The 20,344-nt window shown below is 34.9% G+C and overlaps 1 protein-coding gene across 1 annotated transcript in view; it reads right to left on the bottom strand.

Moving 5' to 3' along the window:
- The window catches only part of il11ra (interleukin 11 receptor subunit alpha), a 66,987-nt gene extending 49,920 nt beyond the window's left edge, over positions 1-17,067 (bottom strand). The window contains exon 1 of the mRNA XM_073829992.1: positions 16,962-17,067. The gene's annotated coding sequence lies outside the window, so the exon portion shown is untranslated. The remainder of the gene's footprint in view (positions 1-16,961) is intronic.
- Between the last annotated feature and the right edge of the window lie 3,277 nt (positions 17,068-20,344).

Below are 20,344 nucleotides of genomic sequence, written 5' to 3'. Positions count from 1 at the left end.
ATGGTTCTTTGTGGAACCAAAAATGGTTCTTCTATGGCATCGCTGTGAAGAACCTTTTAAAGCACCTTTATTTTTAAGAGTGTACCTCGCAATTGTGAGTTTATACCTCAGAATTCTGACTTAATTTTATCAGAATTGCTGGTTTATAACTCATAATTCTGACTTTATAACTCACAATTGCAAGTTTATTTCACAAAAGGCAGAATTGGGAGTTTGTATCATGCAATTCTGAGAAAAAAGTAAGGATTGCAAGATGGAAACTCACAATTGTGAGGAAAAAATGTGAGATCAAAAGTCGCAATTACATTCTTGAAATGCCTTTGACAACTCCACAAATACTTAATAAGCAGACACGATTCGCAGCATCTTCTGTTTGTAAAGTCAAGAAACAATTTTTTTTTCTGACTTTTTTTCTTAGAATCTTACAATTTTGTGAGTTATAAAGTCCAATTTTCAGGGGAAATATTATATGATATTGATATGCTCTCAGAATTGCAAGTTTATATCTCACAATTCTGTCTTACACTCTTAAAAATAACGGTGCTTCAAGGTGCCATAGAAGAACGCTTTTTGTCTAAATGGTTCCTTAAAGAACCTTTAACATCTAAAGAACCTTTCTGTTTCACAAAAGGTTCTTTGTGGCGAAAGAAGGTTCTTCAGATTACAAAAGGGTAAAAAAGAGATGTTTCTTTAAAGAACCTTTGACTGAATGGTTCTTTGTGGAACCAAAAATGGTTCTTCTATAGCATCGCTGTGAAGAACCTTTTAAAGCACCTTTATTTTTAAGTGTACCTCGCAATTGTGAGTTTATATCTCGTAATTCTGACTTAATTTCTCAGAATTGCTGGTTTATAACTCATAATTCTGACTTTATAACTCACAATTGCAAGTTTGTATCACGCAATTCTGAGAAAAAAAGTAAGGATTGCAAGATGTAAATTTACAATTGTGAGGAAAAAGTCAGAAATGTGAGATCAAAAGTCGCAATTACCTTCTTAAAATGCCTTCACCGACTCCATGTACACTTTTTGATATGCAGACATGACTCACAGCATCTTCTGTTCGTAAAGGCAAGAAACAAGTTTTTTTCTGACTTTTTTTCTTAGAATCTTACAATTTTGTGAGTTATAAAGTCCAATTTTCAGGGGAAATATGATATGATATTGATATGTTCTCAGAATTGCAAGTTTATATCTCACAATTCTGACTTACCTCGCAATTTTGAGTTTATATCTCGTAATTCTGACCTAATTTCTCAGAATTGCTGGTTTATAACTCATAATTCTGACTTTATAACTCACAATTGTGAGTTTGTCTCACAATTTCAAAAAAAGTCAGAATTGCAAGTTTGTATCACGCAATTCTGAGAAAAAAAGTAAGGATTGCAAGATGAAAACTCACAATTATGAGGAAAAAGTAAGAAATGTGAGATCAAAAGTCGTAATAACCTTCTTGCAATGCCTTCGCCGACTCCACATACACTTTTTGATACACAGACATGATTCGCAGCATTTTTTGTTTATAAAGTCAAGAGACTTTTTTTCTTAGAATCTCACAATTCTGGAGTTATAAAGTCCAATTTTGAGGGGGAATATGATTTGATATTGATATGTTCTCAGAATTGCAAGTTTATATCTCACAATTCTAACTTACCTCGCAATTGTGAGTTTAATTTCTCAGAATTGCTGGTTTATAACTCATAATTCTGACTTTATAACTCACAATTGTGAGTTTGTCTCACAATTTCAAAAAAAGTCAGAATTGCAAGTTTGTATCACGCAATTCTGAGAAAAAAAGTAAGGATTGCACGATGAAAACTCACAATTATGAGGGAAAAGTCAGAAATGCGAGTTTAAAAGTCCTCACAATTACCTTCTTGAAATGCCTTCACCGACTCCATGTGTACTTTTTGATACGCAGACAAAACTCGCAGCATCTTTTGTTTGTAAAGTCAAGAAACAATTTAACTCGTTCCTGTTTGTCTTTCTTTCCAGCACTAATTATTAGGATCCATTCAGAGCTGCAAGTCTGAGCAGAGATCGCAAAGATGACTCATGAAGTAACACGCAGTCTTTTTACGAGGGAAAATGCAGAGAGGACGGCTGAAAATAGACAGTGTTCCCTCTTTGGCACATTCCAGCTCATCCAACACGCCTGAATGGAAAATTGACAGCCTGACAAATGGAAACGCTCACGTGAGGAATGTGATGCACTTTTGCCCTGGTTTTGATGCATTCTTTTGTGACAGTCGTTTCCTATCCCGCATGCATGCAAGGGCACTTCACCGTGAATGTTTAGCCTGAATAAATAATCAGTGAGTGACATTTCTCTATTTATCGCTTTACAAAGGGCACAATTACACTGTGACATCGGGTTGACGGTGCTGATACCGCATTAAACAAAACTGGCATTTACGTTAATCTCCTGTGCTTAATGAGCCTGGTCAACAGGAAAATAAAATGTGTTTGAACTTTAACACTTGAGCTGGCAGCATCTCAATTTGGCAGCAGATGCTTGCTTGCTTCTGACTGAAATCACATCAAACCAATTAAAGCATGTTTTGAAATATGGTATTGAAATTTATTTTCAAAATACAGCCAAATGGCTTTCAGGAAGGGCGTGTTTAAACGACAAATCTTTGTTTTTTAAGAATTTCATGTATTTGTTTATGTATTTTCTTTGGCCTCCTTAGTCTTTTTCAGTCAGCATGTTTTGAATTACAGTATTCAAATTTATTTTTTAGAGCATAAAATGTCATAAATGTGATACTGTACAACTGACCTTATTCATAAATGATAAAAAACATATTCTTGACAAGACTTTTTTAACATTTTGCTTATTATTATTATTTCTCAGGGAAGGAAAAAAAACACTAACATTTAAAAACCTTTGTCTACCAAATACCAAATACATAACTATATACACTGCCGTTCAAAAGTTTCGGATCAGTAAGATTTTTTATGATTTGTAAGTGCTCATCAAGGCTGTATTTAGTTGATCTAAAATACAGGAAAAAAAAAAACTGTAATATTGTAAAATATTATTGCAATTTCTAATATGGGTTTCTTATTTTAATATACTTTAAAATATAATTTATTTCTGTGATGCAGCGCTGAATTTTCATCAGCCATTACTCCAGTCTTCAGTGTCACACGATCCTTCAGAAATCATATTAATATGCTGATTTATTATCAATGTTGAAACTTTTGTTCTGCTTATATATATTTTTTGGAACATGTCATACTTTTTTCTTATATTTTTTAATGAATAAAAAGTTAAAAAGAACACTGTTTATTCAAAATAAAAATATTTTCTATGAATATAAGTCTTTGCTATCACGTTTTATCAATTTAATACATCATTGCTGAATAAAAGTATTAATTTCTTTAAAAAAAAAAAAGAAAAGAAAAAAAATGGCTGACCCCAAACTTTTGAATAGTAGTGTATGCTTGAAGGCTCATGTGACATGGTAATGATGCTGAAAATTCAGCTTTGCATCACAGGAATAAATTATATTTTAAAGTATATTAAAATAGAAAACCACTATTTTAAATTGCAATAATATTTCACAATTTTAGTGTTTTTTTCTGTATTTTTGATTAAATAAATGCAGCCTTGATGAGCATCTTTAAAAAACATTAAAATCTTGATCCTGATCCTAGACTTTTGAAAGACACTGTATATACTGTATATAACATCCGCTGACAAGTAAACAAGTACATACTTGCCTAAAAACTCTTAAAACTACATTCTGTGACACAAAAACAGTATTATTTATAAAGTTATAGTGGATTTGGGCATTCCCCATGACACTCGCTGTGAGAAATACCACAAGTGGAGTGATATGGTAAAATGGTTGGAGATCTGATATTACTAGAATGTTGCACTGCTCTCAGCCAATCAGATTCGAGGACCAGAAAGAACTGTTGTGTATTCATACACTGCCCTCCAAAAGTTTGGAAACGCCCTAGAACAGTGGGGTTTTGGACAATATTGCCATGAATCCTTTTTAATTTGTGATAATTTTGCACTAATAAGGGACAACACAAACTACGGAAACATATTGTATTACATAAACCGTTTATACAGAGAAAAAAACTTAAATTTTCAATTCCTCGAAATGTCCACCATTAGCAGCTATTACAGCTCTGCATAATCTCGGCATCCGAGCTGTCAGTTTATTCAAACACTGACTTGATATATTACTCCAAGCCTCTTGAAGGATTGCCCAAAGATGATTCACACTGGTTGGACACTTCTTACGGACATCACGGTCCAGTTCCTCCCATAGTAGCTCTATTGGGTTGAGGTTGGGGTTATTGGGGAAGCCATTCCATGACAGACATGATGCCAGCTGACTGTTTCCTCTCCAAATAGGATTTGCACAGCTTGGAAGTGTGCTTGGGATCAGTGATAAGGATTTATGCTGATATCGTCCAAAACCACACTCTGCCAGGGGTGTTTCCAAAATTTTGGAGTGGTGTATATACAAACAAAACAGTAAATAGTGTCATCTGGCTGGCTCTTAAGTCTCTTAAAATATCTTATAATTTGACCATTTTTATGTCAAGGCAAGGTCAATAGAGGCTCTACAATGTGGTGTAACTGTACTAAAACTGCTTTAAGTGTAAGAAAATGTTTTTATTTCATACGCTATGGTTACGCTTGGAGATTCTTGGACAATTCTAAGAACTTGGTGCATGTGTTTTGAATTAGATTTTTCCTTATTTTCCATTGACCCATTGCGCTCCAACCAGCAAAAGTAATCAATACAGCCCTAGAATACTATATTAGTTGGCAGATTAATCATTTGTCATTATATTATCATTAGAACACTCCTTCCGTTTGACTGTAATGCAGTGGCTCTTGTTTTCACTTGATATCTAAACATATTGTCGATGCATTGTGTTGGCAAAGCTTAGCTTCTTGAAATGTAGCTGAGAAAAATCAAAGAAGCCAAAGATAATCCATAAACAAATAAATGAAATACATAAAAACAAACATTTCTTTAATGTCCTGCTAATGTAGTTTAACCACACCCTTCTTAAAAGCCATTTAGCTACATTTTGAAGAAAGCGGTTTGATTTCCTACTCGTGTCCTTGTAAGTCCGAGTAACTGGTCGCATTTTCCCAGAGTTGCCTGCGGTGCAGGGCCACTGCAGGTCTTTGGAAAAAGAAAGAGAGCGGTTCAAGCACATCTTCGCAACAAGAGACGAGTTTCAAGGGATTCAAGGAAAATAAAGCTGCAAGTAATCTTCCCCTGTTGTTTGGATGGGCAGAGTTTGCTAAACAGTCCAGGATGTGGATACACAGGGGACCACGGCTTGTGTTCTCTCTTCGTAACTTGAACACAGACCACCCAGGGCCCTTCAGATAAAGGTGTGGTTTATAGATAGTTGTCTGGCAGGGCTTGTAGAAACTGAGCCCAGATATACAGCATTAGTCTAGGAGAATGATGACAGGTAAGAGTCTGGTGAAACGTTGCCCATTTTAGATAGAACGAGTTGGGAAGATATAGACTTTGTCCAGATGTAAATACTAGATCAAAGGGTTCTCACCTCCATTTTCCTGCAGAGTTTAGCTCCAACCTTGATCAAACTCACCTGCCTGTAACTTTATAGTGATCCTAAAGACATTGATGAACTTGTTCAGGTGTGTTTGATTAGGGCTAAAGCTGAATGGATCTCGCGGGATAGAGTTGAGAACCCCTGCCCTAGATGCCACAAGATGAAGTCTAGTTGGGCAACGACTAGTAGATTACAGTCTTACGAAGACACTCTGGAATTTCTGATACCATGGGAACAACACTGAAATTATGTTGTGCGCACTGCCAGCCTGCCTAAGGCAAAGATTTAATGACTTTAACTTCTTCTGGATCTGGAAGAAAAGCCTGGTAAAACTTTGACTATCACAAATCAGCCAATCAATCTCCTTTCAGAATTTACTGTATATACAGGATAGATTATTAAAAACTCATGTGAACTGTCCAGATTGGATTTGTAGAAAAGTAATGTAAACTTCAACGGTAACTTCTCAACTCTTCATCCAAAAATGTAAGTTCTGTTCTCATTTATTTACCTTGATTATCTTTATCTCACACAAAGGATGACTTTTGACAGAACGCTCTGCCATGCCAGGCCTGTCCTGATAAAAATGTTTGATTTGTGAAATCAAATGTGCTTCTTTTGAGCTCTTTCTCAAGCTTAAAAGCTCCAGCCCTCATTCATCGCAAATTCCTGGAAAAGAACATCTAGTAACTCAAAGTTTGTACAACAGAAGAAAGTAGGTTATAAGGGTTTGGAAACGAAAGCAACTGATGAAAGAATTGTAATCTTTTGCTGAACTAATCCTTTCAAGGTTTTGCTTAAGCAAAACTCTGCCAAACCAGGTAGACTAGATACAATACACAACATTTATGGCTGCAGATCAAACAATGCAGCCATCATCCATATGCTTAAAAGACATCAACCTTTCTGGAGGGTTTTAGTGTCTGTAAAGAAGTGCAGAAGCAAATTTAGCCTGGGTATCGACACAGAAAGCAAATAAACAAGCAAGCCGATGCACATTTGGAGTTGCCCAACCTGATGATGTAATACCGGGGTCTCCAACACTTTGCTCGCGAGCTACCAATAGCTCATGGCCTGATTGGAAGCAGTTTGCCAAGACATTTATTTCATCCAATCAGAGTGAGCTAATATAGGCAGGTGTTTCACGATCTCCAATGCAAAGTAATTGTTTTGACATAGCCGTGAGGTTATTTGAATTATCCCCTTTCTTACTTTAATTATCATTAAACCATTTGATGATTTAAAAAACTAAAATACAGCAAAGTAGAGTAGGGAGTAGGTTTTGTTTGTGAAAACATGACTGAAGGCAGACTGCTGTGGGAAATTATATGAAAGAATATATGATTAAATTAATTGTATAAATAGGGAACTGTGTTCAGAAAAGTATCAATGAAGTTTGCTTTTCTTTTTCCCTCCGTGTAAAGCAGTGGAAACAGCTCTATTTCTGCTGTTCCACAAGCGCCACCTGCTGTTAAACAGCACCTCTGGCATTTCTGTTCAAACCAATGTGAAAAATGGGCCAAAGTTTTGTTGTAAATCTTAACCGGTCAATAAAAAATAGGCTACCTTGTTATATGAAGCGTTGAGATTTTAAGAATGTATTTTAACTGCACAGATATACTGCATATTATGTACAGAACTGTTTGGGGAGCAGAAAACCTCTAAGTGCATCTTATATTTTTCTTTTAGATAAGCATTTTTATCAGGCTCCTTTTAAAATAATACTGGACATTTAAAAAAAAATTAAGCATTCAATAACTGACTAAAAACATTTTCTTTGTCAGTAAACTGAAATTACTGAACCTAAACTGAAAAAAGCTTATTTATTAGAAAAAAAATCAACTTAGAAATTGTTGCATCTGAAGTCTTCATATCAATCTTTTTCATAAAAAAATAAATAAAATGATAATAATAATAATAATAATAATAATAATAATAATAATAATAATAATAATAATAATAATAATAATAATGATGATGATGATGATGATGATGATGATGATTTAAGGGCTGAAATGCAAGGTTTATCATTTTCTAAAACCTTTTTTGGTCAAAACTTTATTTGAACTTAATAAATGTCAGCAGTCAAGTCTAATCACCTTTGTTTATATAGCGCTTTTTACAATACAGATTGTGTCAAAGCATATTTACAGTATTAAACAGGAAAATAGTGTGTCAATAATGCAAAAGGGCAATAGTAAACAATTTTTCTGTATTTTGGTTGTGTTGCGAGTATCTGCCCCACATTTCTGTATTTTTGGTTATCTTTTGGTTATATCTGAATATCTGCAGCGCATTTCTGTATTTGGTTGTGCCGTGAGTGTTTGCAGTGCCTTTATGTATTTGGTTGTGTCATGAGTATTTGCTGCATGTTTTTGTATTTGGTTGTGTTGGGAGTATTTCTGTATTTTTAGTTGCATTGTGAGTATTTGCAGCACGTTTCTGTATTTTTAGTTGTGTCGTAAGTATTTTCAGTATGTTTCTGTATTTGGGTGTTTTGGGAGTATTTCTGTATTTTAGTTGAATTGTGAGTATTTGTAGCACCTTTCTGTATTTTTAGTTGTGTTGTGAGTATGTGCTGCGTGTTTATGTATTTGGTTGTGTTGGGAGTATTTCTGTATTTTTAGTTGCGTTGTGAGTATTTTCAAAACGTTTCTGTATTTTTAGTTGTGTTGTGAGTATTTGCAGTGCGTTTCTGTATTTGGTTTTTGGTATTTGCAGCACATGTGTTGTCAAACTGATGAAGATATTTTCTTAATTTTGATGGTGCTTTTTCTATTTGCATGTGTTTTCTTAGGTTGCATGGAGCTCTCTTGGCCACTGTATTTTTGACATAAAACGTTTGTGAACATTGCAAATTTTAACAATACCATGTATAACAGTTTGAACTGATAGGCTATTTAACCCTTAAATGCATACCTTGGGTCTTTAGCGATCACAGGACGTCATTCACTACCCTCTCTCTCCTTCATTTTTTCAAGTTTGACATCAACTTTCTTAGTATTCCTCAATCTATTTATTATAAACTATATGACTAGAAAACTGTCTGTTTTCTGATTTTTTTTTTGTAAAAGGTGTATAGGGTCGCTAGAGACCCGAGGCATGTAATAGTGTAAGTATATTTCTCGTGTACAAAAATACGTAAATATCTGATGACTAAATACGTGCAATTCACCTTTATTGCTCGAAGTGGCACTGTTTAATAGATAATAATGACGCAACGTTTCACTCACAACTATCGCAGGCATAAAACAAAAGAATATCATCAGCTAAATTTTAACTGGTTTGAATGGCTGTACTGCAGAGCAATTACTGTACGCAATAAAATATAAATGTCACTGTTATTTGATGGTGAATGTGATGTATAAGCTGCCAGTGATCAAAATATAAACTTTGAAGTCATTGAAAACGATAGTATTGAGAATATGGTTGAGATCACGAATATGAGCCAGATGCTGAATGTATTAAGGAAGAACGTTCTGAGGATGACGGCGATCGTAAAATCATCTGCTCAAATTGAACCCTTCTAAGTTTCAAAAGGTAACGAAATATGCTTTATTTTATTCTTCTGTAATTGTTCTTTAAATATCAAGAGAGTTCTTGCTATTGCAGAAGTTATAGATTAATCCGTGCTGGATATATAGGCCCGGGTCGCTAAAGACCCGAATATGTAATAATGATTGGTGGAACATTCATGCATTTAAGGGTTAAGAGGTTTAAGTTTTGCATAACAGCGCTCAGCCACTTTCAGTTTTAAAAAGTAGGTTAGCTCTCGAATAAAATAAGGTCGGAGACTCCTGATCTAATAAGTCAAAGAAAGAAAATGGCATCTGTTTGTGGACTTCTCACAGTCAATGTTTGTGCAGTTTGACAGATACAGCTAAAAGTCTTCGCAAAGGAGGCAAATTACAAACGCTTTGGACCTTGCTTTGAAAACAGACATCAGTTTGACGCGCAAGAGGGATAAGCAGCGCTCCACACAAGAGCTATCATAGCCACTCAAGGCTGGAATTTCCTCAGGCACTGGCCAATATAAGATGGCTACCAGATGCCAGCTATTCACTGAGCTTTTGGCTGGTTTCCCGGGAGAATTGCAGCCTCAGCCAGTTCTGCTTGAAGGTAGACTGTGCGTGAACACTTACCCTCACTTTACTCAGCACAGGATTAAACAAAAAGGACAAAAGCATCCTCAGCTGATGGATTGCCTAGTTCTGGGTTCCAAACATGGCCTGAAGACTTGATTACAACTTGGTATGGCACAAACTTTCTCTTGGAAGCAGGGCCTTTCATGGAAGTCGCACTCCAGAGCGTTCACGGCGAAGAACACCAGTCATTTACCTCGTACGAGAGGTTTCCGTATACCGCAGTCGTGAGTAATGGTTACAACCAAACTTGGAAACCCTCATTGACCCAACAACCTCCCTCGGCACCACGCGAAAGCCGCTACCTGCTCTTCGAAAGCAGACCGTCGCTGCGTTCAAGGAATTAGAAGATCTTTCAAACAGAAGGAGCATATTGACAATGACAGCTCAACACCAGCCTGGGTTGCTTGGCATTTAAAATGGCGCCACAGTCCCGCTGCATGTAATTATGGAGGCCGTACGAGCCAAAGCTCACTTCGACAATCTACCACATCTTGAACGGCGCAAAACTCCACAAGGCCAACATGTCATTTCAGCAAACGAGCAAAAGCGAATAAATGTCAAACGACACTAAGCCCAGACCAGCAGCCTGTTTCTTGAGTCCTGTATCTGGCATGAGGAACATGGGACTGGATCTGCAGAGTCTCGTGTCAGATTTCAATGTCCAATCAGTGCCAAGTGAGTCATTGGGAGTATAAACCCCTGGAGTGAATTGTGAAGTACTCGGAATAGCTTGTTGAACGTTCTCCAGTGTTGTTTATCAAACAGGTAAGAGTCTCAGACTGGTTGAAGGTTGACACTACTCCCTGCGGAGGTGAAACTGTTTGACCTGCTTCACGTGATGAAGAAAAGGTCTCACAAACAACTGAAGATGATCCACCGGTAAAAGGTTTGATGGGCATCAAAGAGCATAGAGTTTCAGATGTCGCCTGCAGGTATATGTATTTGTATATGATTCCCAAACAGAGGGTAGCGCTCCAGAAGATAAAGTACTTTCTTTGTGCCTATGACTCACACCTGCTGGGAAACGGCACACATATTCTGTTACCACTGTTCCAACATGCTTGTCTCATAGAGTGCCGGTCTCTGGCATGAGAGGGGAAAAAAAAAAAAAAAAACTGTACAGCATCAAGACGCAAGCACTGCAGCACAATCGAACCCTCTGCAAACAGAACTTTGTTTGACTATCCTTACTGATAGAAATTATACGTCTACCAAACATTTATCCTTGTTCTGTGTACATAGTGAGGCCATTCCTCACACAGATTACAACCATTTGAAACTCCTTATTAAATCTGAGTGGCAGCAAGAGATCCTCAGAGATAAAAGGCTTTAGCGGAATCAAAGCGAGTTGCCATGACAGGCCCGAGCCTTTTACCGCCTAAAATCAAACTGCCAACACTTATGCGGTAATTAGAGCCCTTCTGTCTCTTGTTTTTAAGAGACAAATTCTTGAAGACAAAAAAAATCATACTAGTTTTAAAGAATGGATTATATGAACATTTTTTTTACTTTGTTGAGTCAGTTGTTTTGCTCATTTTTAAGAGTGTTTGTCCCCCACGCAGACTTCCAAACCCTTTATAAAAATTAAGTTTTATAAACATATTTTAAAACATAAATGCAAGAATTAAAATTGTTTAATTATTTTATTTTATTTTATTTTATTTTAGAGGATACAATTTCTGCCACACCAATGCAGTGAAAACTTTGAAAACCGTAAATGATGTTTATTTGAGCAATTTTAGATTTTGATCTGGTAGTAAGGTGTCATTACCAAAACGATCAGTTTTTTGTTTTTGTTTTTTCAATCAGAAAGTCCAATGTCTGTCTAACTTTTGCTCAAATCTGGCTTGTGAGATTCACTTTTTATCACTTTAGAAAATCACAGGTAGGTGAGTTTGATCAGGGTTAGAGCTAAACTCTGAAGGAAAGTGAATCCTGTGAGCCAGATTTGAGGATCCCTGTTTTACAACAACTAAAAAATGTACATGCTATAACAAAACTTTACATTTACATTTTACATTTATTCATTTAGCAGACGCTTTTATCCAAAGCGACTTACAATTGGGGAATACAACAAGTGATTCATCCTAAGGAGGCAGATCGACATAGGAAGTGCTCAAAAATACCATATATCAGGCGTTGTTAGATGAGTACGGGCTAGAAAGGGAAGATCAGGAAAGAGAGGAGAAGAATTTTTTTTTACTTGCAGGATAATTAAGGAAGGCTTTATTTCAGGACATGAAACATAGTTTGACGACGTTCAAGTGCCACTCAGTTGTCTCAGGGAAAAACAAAAAAAAATGGTAATTGCCTTTTGAGAAAAAGTATCATGGATAGCATGTCAAATATGAAACTTAAACATACTAGATGGCATTACTTATGCAGAGTGCCTCCAGATACCATTTTAGGGAAAAGATCTGTCTCTCGTTAAAAACCGTTTAGACTTTCTGTAAAATGGAGAAAGATGAAATACATTATAAAATGCGCGGTTAGTGGACAACAAACTAAATGGAGCGTGTAGGGTCTATTTTAACCACTGAATGTTTTTCAGATTGGATCCCCGAACAAAATTCCAACTATCAAATTAATGATTTTTGTTTTCAACCAAACTGATTCCAAAGAAGAACGGAAGATTTGCGAGAATAAGCCCTATTATTAAGGACTAGCAGTTTGAGGCTTTCAGTCCATGCCAGTTAGCTTTAAAACAGTGTACTTCCAAAAGCTGATATACACATTTAAAACCCTTTTTGGAAAACGTATTGTCGACTCTTTCCCACAGTGAAATTGTGAAATATTTTATTATTTAATAATAACTATCTTCTATTCAAATATATCATAAAATGTCATTTATTCCTGTGATCAAAGTTGCATTTTCAGCATCTTATTTCAGTCTTCACCATCACATGATCCTTCAGAAATCATTCTAACATGCTGATTTGATTCTCAAGAAACATTTCTGATTATTATCAATCTTGAAACCAGCTGTGCTACTTAATAGTTTTGTGGAAATGTTGATGCAACATATCCAACATATAGAAGAATCAGTACAGATTACGCAATTTTAAGTACAAATGGAAATGTTTTCAGGTGAACATCAAGCACATATGCAAAAAAAAAGAACTCATGTCTGATGTCATTTTGTGGTTTCCCAGGGCAGAGCATGTGGATTGTTTCATTAGAGGAAAACTAAATTTGTACTGAGAGAACAAAAACGTGAATGTGATATTGAAAACACAAGAATAAAAGCACTTCTTGCGCAATGTGCCATGTCCTGCATTTCAGCAAGCGGACATCAAAGACCAGGACGAGCAGCCTCTATTTCAGTATAATTACGGCATTTCCCAACTGCTGGGCCTTACCAGGCCTTGACACTTTCAACTCATAAACAAATCCTTAATGAACTTGAACTCTTCTGCAATGAGTCACCCTGCCCTCACATTACAGTTTCATGGAAAATGACAAAAACTCAAGCTTCACGCTGCATAATTAGTCATCCGGTAACTGTCCGGTGTATACAGTATATTTTTTTCACAGAGAAGCAAATACATATGAAAACTTTTAGGCAGCCTAAGCACAATGTATGAATCCCATCTAGGGCCTCAAGCAAGCGAAATCTTGGAGCAGCCAAGAGCCAACACACCGCCGGTGTGCCAGCGAGATAGTCGACCACGTCCCCTACGCTGAGGCCCTTTTCCCCTGACAGAACAAAGAACACTCAAGTTTAATTTGAAATTGATTACAGCCACTCATAATGCGTGCTGAAATATGCGTTGGAAATGAGTGTGCTGAATGAGGAACAGAACTTGGCGAGTCGGAAAACCAGAGAGAATTCAATTCTAGACTGAAGAGAGGGGTTGGAGCCACGCATTCCACCGCCAAACTTTGCAGGCGTATCGCTTTCCTGCATTTAGAGTTTTTTTTATAACGTGTTCTTCTCATGTTAGCATTCCGCTTTCTAGTATTTACTGTATATAAACCATCCAGACCTGAGGAATGCACATCTGGGCAGATGTTCTCCATGTACGGTTCTTAATACAGTACCTGGCTAAAGACCTATTGTGAAAACTAGGAGTTTTTCCAAGAGTGATCTATGCAGTTGCAACCAGTGTAGACCTTATCCAAGGATAAAATAGACAAAATGAGATTCAGCACTAATGACTGGACACACTGTTCCCAGACAATTTAAAAACAAAGACGTTTTCGAAGATTAGAAGCATTAACTGTTTTATTCTGACTACGTATGTCCAAACTATTTTATTCAAATCCAGCATAACTGAAATGCAGTTATGCTTATGAAAGCACAGTGGAGTAAAGAAGAGTAAGAGAAAGCAGGGACAATTGTAACACTCAAAGTTTAACAAGTTAGCTGTCTTGCTCATGTAGTCGCATACAACTTTGAAACTCTTTGAAAATCTTAAAACATGTACATTACACATTTAAAATGTACTATTTGAACTATTTGAAATGGTTGTAATATAAGAAAGCATTTAAAAAAATCAAAGTGTAAAAAAGTTACAGAAGTTTAAATTGACTGTACTGTAAATAAAAATGTGTTGTACTGTTTTTAAATGTATAATACATATTATAATACATATTAGTATTTTGTAATCTTAAATTGCTATTAAAAAAATCAAAGCCATATATCTGAGTTATGTTTCGAATTTGAAGTTGACATCACAAAAATTGAGTTTCCTCAAACAAGGCATTTCGTTTAGAGATTTCGTTTTAAAGCATTTTCCTGTGACAAAGTGAAACATTTCTGTCACAATATTACATGTGTGACAAAATAAACACCAAATATGGAACCTTAAGACTTGAGACCTTTTCAGCGATATGTTTTGTCAAGATTAGAAAGCATTTTGTTTATAAAGTATAGGGCTGCAACGATGCATAAATCGATGCATCGCGATTCATTAATCAATTCCAAATGCATCGCACTTCTCTCTGGAATCGATTCATTAATCTAGTTTTTAATTACAGACTCAAATGTAAGGAATTGGAATTGTAAGGTACTGCTGTTAAAAACTAAGCTCAGAATTGATGCAGAATCATTTCTCCATCTATTTATTTCCCCAGCCCTATAATATTGTAGTAAATTTTGTAATATTACACTTGACACCGCCCACTAGGGGGAGGAGCCTGCTAAAAGGATTTAAAGTAGCATTTCCATGTTAACACAATGTCCAATTTCAAAATGATTCTAACAGGACGAATTCTGAGTAATCAAACCTTTGAATGATATCTAATTTAGAATGATTATTAAAAGTCTGGTAGGGAAAAGAGCAATTAAACAAAGCGGTACAATAGGCACGTTTCCATTACAGATTTGCGCAAAACGTTGGCGATATTTTATAAATGTCGATTAAAAAGTATTGCAAAATGACAAATTTCAAAAAGTCATGGCAACAGATTTTTGTGGGATTTCGGCTATGTTTAATTGAATTGTTTAATGGAAAAAAGTTTCCATTGCTGTTTTGCGAAATATTCCTTTTTCGAATTGCCTGAAAAACCACCTCATGCGAGCGTAAAAACTTTTTTGCGATATATGGGAGTTTTTTTGCAATTGACACGTTTCCACTAGGCGTATTTTCAATTCGCAATTTCAATTTGCGCAATTTAAGGGGTAATGTAAATGAAGCTATGGTTACATTTATCAAAATCTCTATCACAAATGTAACACTGGCCTTCGTGCACATTTAGTTTAACTATATAACTGTGCGTTTTACATTTAATTGACACGGGTAATGACTGCTAATATGGTGTTTGAGGCAAAATCATAAACGAATAAAAATACAGTTACAAAAAACTGTTACAACTGACCCTTTTCGCAAAATCCCACCCTTCTTAGTTACTGTAGCTACGTTCGACAAACAATGCAGCTCTCACACTACACATCGTTCTCACGCAGTGAAAAAATACATTGGGGAATAAAGAGGAAACTGACAACACGCTGACAAACAAATAGAGCAGCAAGTCTCAGCTTAAAAATTAAATTTTTTAAAAGAAATTCTAACAATAAATAGCAATTTGTAGCTCTTTAATGTGTCACGACAGATCTTAAGACTTATTCGATCAATCGGCACATTAACCAGTCTTTTCCCATTTCCTTCAAGCACGAAATAAACATGAATGAACATCAGAACGTATTTTATTTCAACCGCAGAAAAGACAATAATACACATCATTTTTCAAGTTCAAGACCTCTACTGTCTGATTTGTTTGTCGGACGAAATGGCTGATAAATCTGTGTTCTGACTGGTCAGATCACCTGTCAATCAAGCTGTCCGCAAAGGGTTAATTGTCTACGTTCTTTTCTGTTATGCAGCAGGGATTTAGTCAGGGATTTGTGACACTGGCACAGTTAATGCAAAGTCTGCAATTGTTAATATATAGCAGTCAGCATTTGAACTGGATCAAAAAAGTTCATCAGTTGTCCTAAGACAAGAACGGACATTGTTTCGGTTTTAAGACAACGTTGATCCACTTTGATCCAAATGTTGACTACTATAGTTAATGCTGTTTTCTAAACGCCTCAATAAAACAAAGTATCCAGCTTCACTGTAAAAAGAAAGCACCGTGGATGTAGCCTTTCCCCCAAATATTAAGAGTAATGATTTATTGGTATGTGTAAATTCGTTTGGTTCTCCACAACCTTTGATATTTTTGTTATACCTTGGTTAGTAAATAATTGCATACATTAAGTTAGGAGCAACACTACTTTAGGAAGATGTTAAAAGCTCTTCTAAAAGGTGAAAATGAAAATAGATTAAAATTAGATTAAAAATAAAAGTACTTTTAAAAGCCTCTAAAAGTGTTTATTCTTTAAAGGAGTGTATTCTTTTTTTCATCTCCAGTGCTCCAGTAAATGTTCCCGTTTTTAACAGCTGCAGGATAAACAGATTTCACGCAGTACCCCAGTTACTACGTTCCTCTATTCCACAATTACTGTAACTTACATAAAACACCATCACATATTCAACAGGTACAGATCGGCTAGTTGCTGTCCACGCGAAGTTATCTGACTTTTTCAAACGTGAAGATTTAAAACATGTAGTTTATAACGAGGGAAACTGTTTATCTTCACTACAGCGGACACATTTCCAAGCGCAGCTCCCAGAGCTCAGTTTATGATCTCTCTCTTATTGGGTCGCCAGAACTTTCCTCTTACTTTCACAATGGTGCCATTTCTAACACATTGAACCTTTTCCCCCAAAGTGTAACTTTTCAAATGTATCTCGTCAATCCTTACCTTACTTTTCTTCAAACATTAAACGATCATTTTGACGCGGTTCCTCTCCATTGCCTTGGCTGCGCTTCACCTTCGTAGTAAAGTCAGAGGATTTAACAGCGACTTCCCCTCCGCCGTTCCCATTGGAGAAGAGCTCTGTCAGTACACACGGGCTCGCGCCAGCATTTCCTGTCACTGAAGAATCCTGGGCGGTGTTTCCAATGGCATACGACCATACTTTACGCACTGTTTTTGAAGTGTGCAGTTTGTCTTCTGTACAGTATTAGCCTGAGGATTCCTGAAAAAGTACTGTTTTTGTTGTTGCTTGTTTTTAGTGTCCCCTTCTCCAAATCTGTTACCACTGGGCCAACTATAAAACTGGTGTTTAGAGTGTCAAATGTAGTACTAGTAGTATTAAAAGGATGTAGTAATTACTTTTGTGCATATGTGTGTATTGCTATGATTCGTGTACACTATTAAGCAATTATCTTTAAAATGTTTGACCAGTGAGATTAAAATGCTTTTCTTACTTAGATTTTTTGTCTTGTTTCCAGCCAAAATTATTAAATCAAAGAAACTTAATTAATCTTAAATAAATCTTAAAAAACTACTCAAAATTAAGTGAGTTTACTCAAAATTAAGTGAGTTTTTGATTGAAACAAGCTAAATAATCTGCTAATGCGGTAAGAAAAATAATCTTGTTTTGTTTTTTTGTTTTGTTTTTTGCTTTCCCCATTGGCAGATTATTTTGCTTGTTTCTAAGCAAAAATTCACTTAATTTTGACTTGTTTTATCTGAAAACGAACATTTTTAATCATCTAGAAAATCCTTCATGATTTATTTAAGTTTTTTGTGTGTTTTATTCAAAGTGTGGTTTGTTTTTCACATGCAGTCAGAACCAACACTCAGCATTTTTTTATGTTGAAGCAAGCAAAATCTGCCAATGCCATCAGAAAAATAATCTTGTTTTCTGTTTGAAATATGATTTTTTTTTTTTTTTTTTGCTTTCCCCATTGGCAGATTATTTTGCTTGTTTCTTTCTTATTTAAGGTTTTTTGCGTGTTTTATTCAAAGTGTGGTTTCTTTTTCACAGTCAGAACACTTAGCATTTTTTTTTTTTTTTACATTTTTGTCAATATTAAAATAACCAAATAATCTGCCAAAAATTAAAAACGTACTTAATTTTGAGTAGTTTTTCTGAAAACAAGAAAAAAAAATTCTCGTCTAGAAAATCTGTCATAATTTTTAACATTTCGGCTGGAAACAAGACAAAAAAAAAAAGATCTAAGAAAAGAACCAACACTCAGCAGTTTTTTGTTTGTTTGTTTGTTTGTTTTTACATTTTTGTGAATATTTAAACAAGCTAAATAATCTGCCAATGCGCTAAGAACAATAATCTTGTTTTCTGTTTGAAATAAGTTTTTTTTGCTTTCCCCATTAGCAGATTATTTAGCTTGTTTCTAAGCAAAAACTCACTTAATTTTTACTTTTTTTCTGAAAACAAGAACATTTTACTCATCTAGAAAATCTTTCTTGATTTAAGACGTTTTAAATATTTTGGCTGGAAACAAGACAAAAAAATCTAAGTAAGAAAAGCATTTTTTGCAGTGCATACACATTTTTAAATATTAGCTCAATGCAAGTTTTTTTGTGTGTTTTATTCAAAATGGGGTTTCTTTTTCAAAGTCAGAACCAACACTCAGCATTTTTTTTTTTTATGTTGAAACAAGCAAAATAATCTGCCAATGTGGTAAAAAAAATAAAAAAAATCTTGTTTTCTGTTTGAAATATGATTTTTTTGCTCACCCCATTGGCTGATTATTTTGCTTGTTCTAAGCACAAACTCACCTAATTTTGACTTGTTTTTTTCTGAAAACAAGGACATTTTTTCTCGTCTAGAAAATATTTCTTGATTTAAGAATTTTAAAATATTTTGGCTGGAAACAGGACAAAAAAAATCGAAAGTAAGAAAAGTTTTTTTTTTGTTGTTGCAGTGCATACACATTTCTAAAATATTAGCTCAATGCAAGTTTTTTTGTGTGTTTTATTCAAAGTGGGGTTTCTTTTTCACAGTCAGAACCAACATGCAGCATTTTTTTTTTTTTTTTTTTTTTTTTTTTTTTAATTTGTTGTCAATATTAAAACAAGCTAAATAATCTGCCAATATGGTAAGAAAAATAATCTTGTTTTCAGTTTGAAATATATATATATTTTTTTTCTTTTGCTCACCCCATTGGCAGATTATTTTGCTTGTTTCGAAGCAAAATCTCATTTAATTTTGACTTGTTTTTTTCTGAAAACAAGAACATTTTTACTCGTCTAAAAAAATCTTTCTTTCTTTTAAGAAAAGCACTTTTTGCAGTGCATACATATTTCTAAAATATTACACTGCAAAAATACTTTTCTATCTTAGATTTTTGTCTTGTTTCCAGCCAAAATATCTAAAAATTCTTAAATCAAGAAGGATTTTCTAGACGAGTAAAAATTATTTCTTGTTTTCAGAGAAAAAAAAGGCTAAATTAAGTGCATTTTTGTTTGAAACAAGCAAAATAATCTGCCAGTGGGGAAAGAAAAATAATCTTGTTTTCAGTTTGAAATGAAATTGTTTTTCTTTCCCCATTGGCAGATTATTTTGCTTGTTTCAAACAAAAATGCACTTAATTTTGTCTTTTTTTTTTTTTTGCTGAAAGCAAGAAAATGATTTTTACTTGTCTAGAAAATCTTTCTTGATTTAAGACTTTTAAAATATTTTGGCTGGAAACAAGACAAAAAATTTAAGCTAGAAAAGCATTTTTTTTTTTTTTTTTGCAGTGTAGCTCAATGCAAGTTTTTTGTGTTTTATTCAAAGTGTGGTTTCTTTTTCCCAGTCAGAACCAACACTCAGCATTCGTTTTTTTAGTTTGTTTTTACATTTCTGTCAATATTAGCATAACGATTTGTTTGGGTTTGTGCAGTGTAATCTTTATTTTGCATTTTAGATGGACGTTTGTATATTGCACAGTCTCACATGAAAAACAGTTGATATAGCATCGTTTATCTAGGCTTGTACCCAAGATCTCATCTGCGTCATTTCTCACAATCTGACAAAAGATACAATCATGAAAGCCGTGAAAACATTTTGTCAGTTTTTATTTTATTATTATTATTTTTGTACATAATGCACTTTCAGAACATTGCAGAAATGCTATACTGTTATCACATTCCCATTGTGAAGTTTTAGGAATCTCATTTTATTTCAGTATCTCATGTTAGATTATGAGTAGGTTACCTTCAGTTGCACTCTTAAAAATACAGCGATGCCACAGAAGAACCATTTTTGGTTCCACAAAGAACCATTCAGTCAAAGTTCTTTAAAGAACCATCTCTTTCTTACCTTTTTATAATCTGAAGAACCTTCTTTCACC

The sequence above is a fragment of the Garra rufa genome, chromosome 23 (assembly GCF_049309525.1).
Source record: "Garra rufa chromosome 23, GarRuf1.0, whole genome shotgun sequence".
NCBI lineage: Eukaryota > Metazoa > Chordata > Actinopteri > Cypriniformes > Cyprinidae > Garra > Garra rufa.
The sequence above is the reverse complement of the archived record's forward strand: the minus strand, read 5'-3'. Positions and strand labels throughout refer to the sequence as shown.